This window comes from Microcebus murinus, chromosome 15, assembly GCF_040939455.1.
Source record: "Microcebus murinus isolate Inina chromosome 15, M.murinus_Inina_mat1.0, whole genome shotgun sequence".
In the NCBI taxonomy this organism is placed as follows: domain Eukaryota; kingdom Metazoa; phylum Chordata; class Mammalia; order Primates; family Cheirogaleidae; genus Microcebus; species Microcebus murinus.
Window position 1 is genome coordinate 26,484,633 of NC_134118.1, and position 8,893 is coordinate 26,493,525.

At 40.6% G+C, this 8,893-nt stretch overlaps 1 non-coding gene across 1 annotated transcript; it reads left to right on the top strand.

The window, feature by feature from the left end:
• Nucleotides 1-4,349: 4,349 nt before the first annotated feature.
• Nucleotides 4,350-4,421, top strand: TRNAA-UGC (transfer RNA alanine (anticodon UGC)). Its single transcript has one exon. It is a non-coding gene; the product is annotated as a tRNA-Ala (tRNA).
• The last annotated feature ends 4,472 nt before the right edge of the window (nucleotides 4,422-8,893 follow it).

An 8,893-nucleotide genomic window follows, 5' to 3' on the forward strand; every position in this document is an offset into this window, starting at 1 on the left:
CTCAGCTCCTGCTTACAGTTAGACTTTTCAGGACATTTTGCAATGTTTGGCTCTAACCATCCCCTTTTTCTTTTTCTTTTTTTTTTTTTTCCATTTTCTTTTTTTTTTTATTTCGGCATATTATGGGGGTACAGATTTTAAGGTTTCAATAAATGCCCATTTCCCCCCTCCCCCCACAAGTCTGAGTCTCCAGCATGACCATCTCCCGGATGGTGCACATCTCACTCATTATATATGTATATACCCTCCCCCCTGCCCAATACCCTATTACTGCAGTACCTATGTGACCACTTAGGTGCTGTTCAGTTAATACCAATTTGCTGGTGAGTATATGTGGTGCTTGTTTTTCCATTCTTGGGAAACTTCACTTAATAGTATGGGTTCCAGCTCTAACCAGGAAAATATAAGATGTGCTATATCACCATTGTTTCTTAGAGCTAAATAGTACTCCATGGTATACATATACCACATTTTATTAATCCATTCTTGGATTGATGGGCACTTGGGCTGTTTCCACAGCCTTGCAATTATGAATTGTGCTGCTATAAACATTCGAGTGCAAGTGTTTTTTTTTGTAGAGTGTCATTGGATCGTTTGGATAGATGCCCAGCAATGGGATTGCTGGATCAAATGGTAGATTCACTTGTATCGCTTTAAGGTATCTCCATATTGCTTTCCACAGAGGTTGAACTAATTTGCAGTCCCACCAGCAGTGTAGGAGTATAGAATTTTTTTATTTCCATCTTGATTTCTTCATTTATGAAGTAATCATTTAGTAGGAGATTGTTTAATTTCCACGTTTTTGTGTAGAAATGTGAGTTTCTGTTACGGTTGATTTTTACTTTTATTCCACTGTGATCTGAGAAGATACATGGTATGATTTCTATTTTTTTTAATTTCTTGAGATTTTCTTTGTGTCCTAGGATATGGTCAATCTTAGAGATGTACCGTGAGCTGATGAGAAGAACGTATAGTCAGTGGATTTTGGGTAGAATGTTCTGTAAATGTCAGTCAGACCCAATTGTTCTAGAGTTTTGTTTAAGTCCATTATTTCTGTATTAATTTTCTGTTTGGAGAATCTGTCTTGTGCCGTCAGTGGGGTGTTGAAATCTCTGGTGATTATGGAGTTGCTATTAATCCATTTGCTTAGGTCCAGTAAGGTTTGCTTTATGAATCTGGGTGCACCTAAGTTGGGTGCATATATATTTAAAATTGTTATCTCTTCTTGTTGAAGTGTGCCCTTCACCATTATATAATGACCCTCTTTGTCTTTCACTACTTTTGTTGGTTTAAAAACTAAATCGTCTGAAATTAGAACTGCCACACCAGCCTTCTTTTGGCTTCCACTTGCTTGGAATACTGATCTCCACCCTTTTACTTTTAGTCTATATGCATCCTTGCAGGTTAGATGTGTTTCCTGAAGACAGCATGTACTTGGCCTGTATTTTCTTATCCATTCAGCCAGCCTATGTCTCTTGAGTGGAGAGTTTAAGCCATTCACATTTATTGAGAGACCTGATAGGTAAGGTAGATTACTGTTCATTCTGTTGGGTTGGATGTTGTTGCTTTGATTTCTGTCTTGAGCCATTGTACTGTCTATCTGGCCTTTAATCTTTGGGTTTTGGTTGTTTTTATATTCGTGAGTTTTTATTATGGTTTTCCATGCGTAACACTGTTTTGAGTACTTCTTGTAGGGCTGGTCTTGTCTTGGTGAATTCTCTGAGACTTTGCTTGTCTGAGAATGTCTTTATTTCTCCTTCATATATGAAGCTTAGTTTTGCAGGGAAAAAGATTCTAGGGTGGGCATTGTTTTGTTTCAGAAGAGTGAGAATGGGGCCCCAGTCTCTCCTTGCTTGTAAAGTCTCATTAGAGAAATCTAGTGTTATTCGAATTGGCTTTCCCTTGTATGTCACTTGCTTCTTTCGTCTTACAGCTCTTAGAAGGACCTCTTTAGTTGATATTTTGGTCAGTCTGATGACTGCATGTCGTGACGTCTTCCTGTTTGCATTGAATCTCCCAGGGGTCCTCTGAGCTTCTTGAACTTGTATATCGAGATTTTGAGCAAGGTCTGGGAAATTCTCCTCTATTATATCTTCAAATAGCTTGTCCAACCCTTGGGTGTTGTCCTCTTCCCCTTCTGGTAACCCTATGACCCTCACATTAGGTTTCTTCACATAATCCCACATCTCTTGTAGGCTTTGCTCTTTTCTCTTGTTTCTCTGCTCTATCTCTATGATGGTTTTATTTAGTTGGAGGGTGTTATCTTCAATCTCTGAGATTCTTTCTTCTGTTTGATCTACCCTGTTCTTGAGACTTTCCACTGTATTTTGTAGTTCCCTGAATTGATTCTTCATTTCCAGGAGTTCGGTTAAACTTTTCTTCATTGTGTCCATTTCTTTTTCCAGATCCTGGAGGCTTTTTGTGGTTTCTTTGTGTTGGTTATTGAGTTGTTGTTGCAGCTCGGAGAGTGTTCTTATGATCCACATACGAAATTCCTCTTCTGTCATTTTGGTTGGCTGATTTTGGTTGGTGTCCGTTTCTAGGGGGCTGGTGCTCCTCTTTGGGGGTGTGTTTTCCGTTTGGTTCTTCATATTTCCTGAGTTCTTTCACTGATTTCTTCCCATGTTGATCAGTTGTTGTTTCTTTCCTTTAGGTTATTGTTTGGGTATTCACACACCTTGTTTAGTTTCTGAGGCGTTAGGTGGTGTCTGTGGGTGAGATTGGACCACTCCCTGTATATTGAGTCAGTGGGTGCCGTGGAAAGGCTGTGCAAGATGCCGTCCCTGTCAGTAGGTGGCGTTTGCTTGGAGGAACAGGCTATGCTGTTGATTTTGTGTCCTGTTATCAGATCTTGTTCTGGGCGGAGCTGGGTTGGGTAAGCCTGCCCTCAGGCAGTTAGCAGGGGTCAAAGTTCTATTCTCTGCTTCCAGGAAAAGCTGTCAGGGCGGGGCTGGAATGGTCCCGCTCAGCCAGAAAGTCTGCTTGTGGGGGTGGGGCTGTCTGAGACCCGCAGTCTGGAGCAGGCCTTGCTTCTTTCCACCCTCCCCAACTCCGCAGCTACTCCTGGGCCTCTGCCAGCAGCCCAGACCACACGCCACCAGGCCTCCCCAGATTGTGATGCCGGTGGGGAGGTTCCCTGCACAGAAACACTACCTGGGCTGGGCGCACAGCCTCCCTTTGGTGGGAGGGTTGCCCTCTAAGACGCTGATCTGCCCCTGGAGGCACACACACCTCAGTGGGCTGTTCACAGCTATCCCTTCTGTGCCCTGGGGAATGCTAGACCTCGGTGCACGGGATCTGGTCTGCAGGTCCGACCTCTGGGTCCCAGAGTTCAAACTGTATCCCCACCAGGGAGAGGAGTTCCGGTCCCAATTCACCCACAGGAAGCCCAAGCTGTGTCTGTGTCTCTCAGCCTCTGAGTCGGCACCGTTCTCTTGGGAACACCGTGCCAGCAGCACCTGGGAGGGCTGGCGGGTAGGGCGCTCACAGTCTGAGTCCCCTTAGTCAGCTGTAGGGTCCCAAAAGGGAAGGTCCCGTTCCCTGGAGGTGCCTCCAGCTGGTGGCTGTATTGTCTCTCTGGGCAGCCGCAGGTAAGGTCAGCGGAGGGGAGGAGGAGGCAATATGGCGCCTGCCACGCGGCTCGGGTCTGTGCACACGGAGGTACCCCGAGGGATTTGGGAGTCTGGTGCCGTGTCCGCTACAGGCTCACCGCTAGCTGGTGGCGGCCGTCTCTGGGCTGGTGTCTGCAGGTCTCTCCACCCGCTGGGAAGCCCACCAGCAGTCCCAAATGCAGGGGAGGGGAAAGGTGATTTATCCACCTACCCTTCCCGCTGGTCTCCGGGCTGCTCCGGCGGTCTCAGCTTCAAGTTCTCCTCCGCAGCCTCCTCCCGTGGAGTCTCCTGGGGTATCAGGTACCCCTCCTTCTGGCCCTCGTCTGCTGTATGCTCGCCTTCTTGCTTCTTTTTTCTAATTTCTGCTAGAATCTGTCTTTTCTGCAGAGACACTCTTTCTGGCGGTGTTTCTCGTCCGCCATCTTAATCCTCCTCCATCCCCTTTTTCTGATGCTAGAGATTCCAAATGGCTCTTGATCTGAATGACTTATATTCACAGTCTTGCTCCGTTAAAAGCCAATTTTGCAACTGCTTGTTCTGAGCTGGGCCTGGTCAGTTTCAGTAGAATCTAAAGGCTTTAGTAACCCTGATTTACATAAATCTTCTGTTTCACCTTCCAGATCTGTAAAATTCACACAGTTCTTGCAAAATAAACTATATAAAACATTTTAGGGAAAAGTTGACCAAATACAGTATACATAAGGAAAAATTCATGTATGGTAAAGCAATAACAGTGCTGGGGATATAGCTCAGTGGTAGAGTTCATGCTTTGCATGTATGAGGTTCTGGGTTCAATCCCTGGTGTCTCCATGTGCTTATTCTCACAGTTCCCACCAGACAGTGTATTTCCAATGCTGAGTCTTGGTAAACAGGCACATTTGGCTTTTAGCACACTAAATATTCTGAGTAATTTAAACTTCAAGCACCTAAGTCAAACTTCATCTTCCAGTATCCTAGTTTGAGAGACAAGTACACTGCTGGCAGAAATTTAGCTTGCTTTCACTGTCAATGCCACTCAGATCCTGAGGCTGCTATAACCCTTTTTTGGAAGTGGTGGAAAATGGAAGGAGTAAGATATGTGTTAGGCTGAAACAATGGATTGCTTTGTTTCCACCCCTGCCCTTTGTTTTTTCAACAGCTCTTTGATGTTTTTCCACAAGTGCTTCTATGTCCCTAGGCCAAAACCAAATTATTTTCTTATTCCTTTTATTTTCGAAGCAATTGTATTTGAAGCCAACTGCTGAATAGAAAGTAAAAGTGGGTAAAGGTTTGACTAATTTCTAAGTAGTTGGCTGCCTGCAGCTAATAAGGTGACCAGGAGAATATTCTTTGTCTAAGAGGAAAGAGTTGGTTTGCACATTAACTGCCTTGTGAGTTGTATTTAACTCACTCTAGTTTTGAGCCGGGGGCCTCTTACAGCATATGTAACTCGTATGTCTCTTCACCTTGGGTGCTTGAGAACTTTTATTCAAGTTGCATATAATTCATGCAAAGAAAACAATAAAAAATGACAAAATTTTCATTAAATTAGAAAGAATTGTTTTGTTTTCGAAGTTTTTATTTTATTTTGTAATAAAATACTGTGGCCCAGGCTTAGCACCCTGGCTCACGCCTGTAATCCTAGCACTCTGGGAGGCCGAGGCGGGCAGATTGCTCGATGTCAGGAGTTCAAAACCAGCCTGAGCGAGACCCTGTCTCCAATAAAAATAGAAAGACCAACTAAAAATATATATACAAAACATTAGCGGGGCATGGTGGCACATGCCTGTAGTCCCAGCTACTCGGGAAGCTGAGGCAGTAGGATTGCTTGAGCCCAGGAGTTTGAGGTTGCTGTGAGCTAGGCTGACGCCACAGCACTCACTCTAGCCCGGGCAACAAAGCAAGACTCTGTCTCAAAAAAAAAAAAAAAAAAGACCGTTGAATAAAGATGAAGTGTCCAAACAGACAGTAGAACAATTATTATCTTTTTAAATTCTACTAGGAAAATGAGTCTGAAATGAATTATCTTAATACTATCTAGATAAATCAAGCATGTTTTAAACACAGTTTATTTGAAATATTTTACTTGGTGGATACAACTTTTAAGCTGTATTATTTTTACTTTAATCATTCATTTTTAAGTTTTGAAATTGTCTGAATAATGTTTCAGAGGATTTGTAACAATATAAAGCAAAAATAATTAATATCCATGAAAGGAAAGAATAATTGCATCTTTAAGAATTGGAAAATAAACAACATATTGTTTCAAAGTTAGTGGCTCAGTGAAAAATGGCTTCTCATATAGGGTATCTGTGAAGATATATTTGCTTATTTTTGTTTGTTTCTTCTTGCTGGTAAACACTAGCTTGCTTATAAATTTTCATTATACTTTATGGGAGAATATTATAATTTTGATTTTATTTTTCCTCGATTTAAAGTGGCTGTCTTTATAGTAAGAGAAATAACAATTAAATCTATAGTGGGTTTATCATTGGTGGCACTAGAAACTAAAAACAACAAATAAGTAATGAAAGAACATCATTACAGTGCTGAGAAAAGATAATTTTGAGGTTAAAATTTTATATTTAGCCAAATAATAGGGATTACAAAAGACCTTTAAATATGTGCCAATAACTAACATCTTGTTTAAATAAACATGAAATAATAGGAAATTTGTAGTTAAATCTTTAGAAAAGCAGTTATTTTAATTTTTAAAATAATACATATTTGGATGACAGAAAAACAAGGTGGAACTAACATGTTAGCAACGATATCATGGAATTTGTAGATAATATTCATAATGATACATTTATAAAATCCTTGTATTGTTTAAAACGAGAATCAGGCGGGGCCTGGTGGCTCAGGCCAATAATCTTAGCACTCTGGAAGCCTGAGGTGGGCAGATCGTTTGAGCTCAGGAGTTCAAGACCAGCTTGAGCAAGAGCAAGACCCGGTCTCTACTAAAAAAATAGAAAGAAATTCGCTGGACAAAAAAAAAAAAAAAAATATATATATATATATATATATACATAGATAGATTGATTGATAGATAGATAGATAGAAAGATTAGCCAGGCATGGTTGTGCATGCCTGTAATCTCAGCTACTTGGGAGGCTGAGGCAGGAGGATCACTTGAGCCCAGGAGTCTGAGGTTGCTGTGAGCTAGGCTGATGCCATGGCACTCTAGTTCAGGCAATAGAGTGAGACTCTGACTCAAAAAAAAAGAGAGAGAGAATCAAAATATTGATTGTGTTCAGTAGATTTGATACTTCTGTTGTGACTCAGAACTGGGAAGACTCCAACATTCAGTGTGGCTAATGAAAAGCCCAAGAAATAACTCCATGTTCATATTAATATTCAGTTGGTAGGACAGGATGAAACTTTAGTACAATTTAAAACTAAGAGGCATTTATCACTTAGTAAACTAATGAAGCATAATGTAAATACAGAATTTGACAATCAATGGGAAATTGGACAAAGCATATAAAGACTCAATTTCCAGTGAGGAAATGAAAAAGGCCAAAAAAAAAAAACCATGAAATATGTTAAACCTCACTAGCAATTAGAGAAATGCTAATGTGAAGAATACTTCTATCTTCATCATACTGGCAAAATTTTAAAAGTGCAATAATGCCAAGGTAAATTAGGTAAATTAACGGTGGGAGATGGAAATTATCATAGATTTTTTTTTTTTTTTTGAGACAGAGTCTCACTGTTTTGCCCGGGCTAGAATGCCATGGCATCAGCCCAGCTCACAGCAACCTCAAACTCCTGGACTCAAGCAATCCTTCTGCCTCAGCCTCCCAAGTAGCTGGGACTACAGGCATGCGCCACCATGCCTGGCTAATTATATATATATATATATTTTTGTTTGTTTGTTTGTTTTGTTTTGTTTTGTTTTAGTTGACCAATTAATTTCTTTCTATTTTTAGTAGAGACGGGGTCTCACCCTTGCTCAGGCTGGTTTTGAACTCCTGACCTTGAGCGATCCTCCCTCCTCAGCCTCCCAGAGTGCTAGGATTACAGGAGTGAGCTGCTGCGCCCAGCCTGGCAATTTCACTTCTTGATGTATGACTTTGCAACTTCTTACAAATTTGTCCAAGGAGTGGACAAAATAAAAATATTATACACAATAATATTTTTTTGGAGTATTGCTTATAAAGCAAATATTTGAAATAAAATTATATGTTCTCCAATAGATTAACTGTACAACAGTTAAAATATATGAGACATATCTTTTTCTATCATAAGCAATTTGTTAAACACATAATACTGAATAAAAAGAACATTCTAATAAGTATTGTTATAGTACAATACAAAAAAGAACATTGTAATAAGTATTACAATGTGACAGGTAAATACTGTAAAATTTTTATAGGCAACATATATATGCAGTAAAAGATTAAAACACAGACTGGAAGGATACTCATGGACTTTGGGATAGCTGTTACTTTTTTTTTATTTTTATTTTTTATTTTTTTTTGAGACAGAGTCTCGCCTTGTTGCCCAGGCTAGAGCGAGTGCCAGGGCGTCAGCCTAGCTCACAGCAACCTCAGACTCCTGGGCTCAAGCGATCCTACTGCCTCAGCCTCCCGAGTAGCTGGGACTACAGCCATGTGCCACCATGCCCGGCTAATTTTTTTTATATATATTAGTTGGCCAATTCATTTCTTTCTATTTATAGTAGAGATGGGGTCTTGCTCTTGCTCAGGCTGGTTTCAAATTCCTGACCTCGAGCAATCTGCCCGCCTCGGCCTCCCAGAGTGCTGGGATTACAGGGATGAGCCACTCGGCCAGGCAGGCCGATGGCTGTTACTTTTAAGGAGAAAGAAAGGGAATGGAAGGTAAGGGGTGATACTTCAACCACACCTTTAAATTATTTCCTGAGTAAAAGAAAGATCTGGATAATGAGTACATGATGTCCATTATAATATTCTCTATTTATGCTGAGAATATGTCATAATTAACTTGAATAAAATAAAATAAAATATATTTGCATAAGTTTCCACAATTAGAAGAACAATAGAGAAGTAAAACTGGAGGCCTGCATGCTTGTAAATGCCAGATATTAATGAGCCTTCTTGCTTTATATGTAGTAAACCCTCTAATTTCAGCCAATTATCACCAAAATTTCTATACTTTCAAAGCCATCAATTAATACCTGGAAGAAATAACAAAGGGCAGAAAAATAGCCCTTGCCATTAAGTAGCTAAATGCTAGTTGGCAAAAACAAAATGTATCCACGAGTAATGACACTGTAGCTTTACCTAGAGCATGCATGGAAATGGGCTTTCCCTACAACA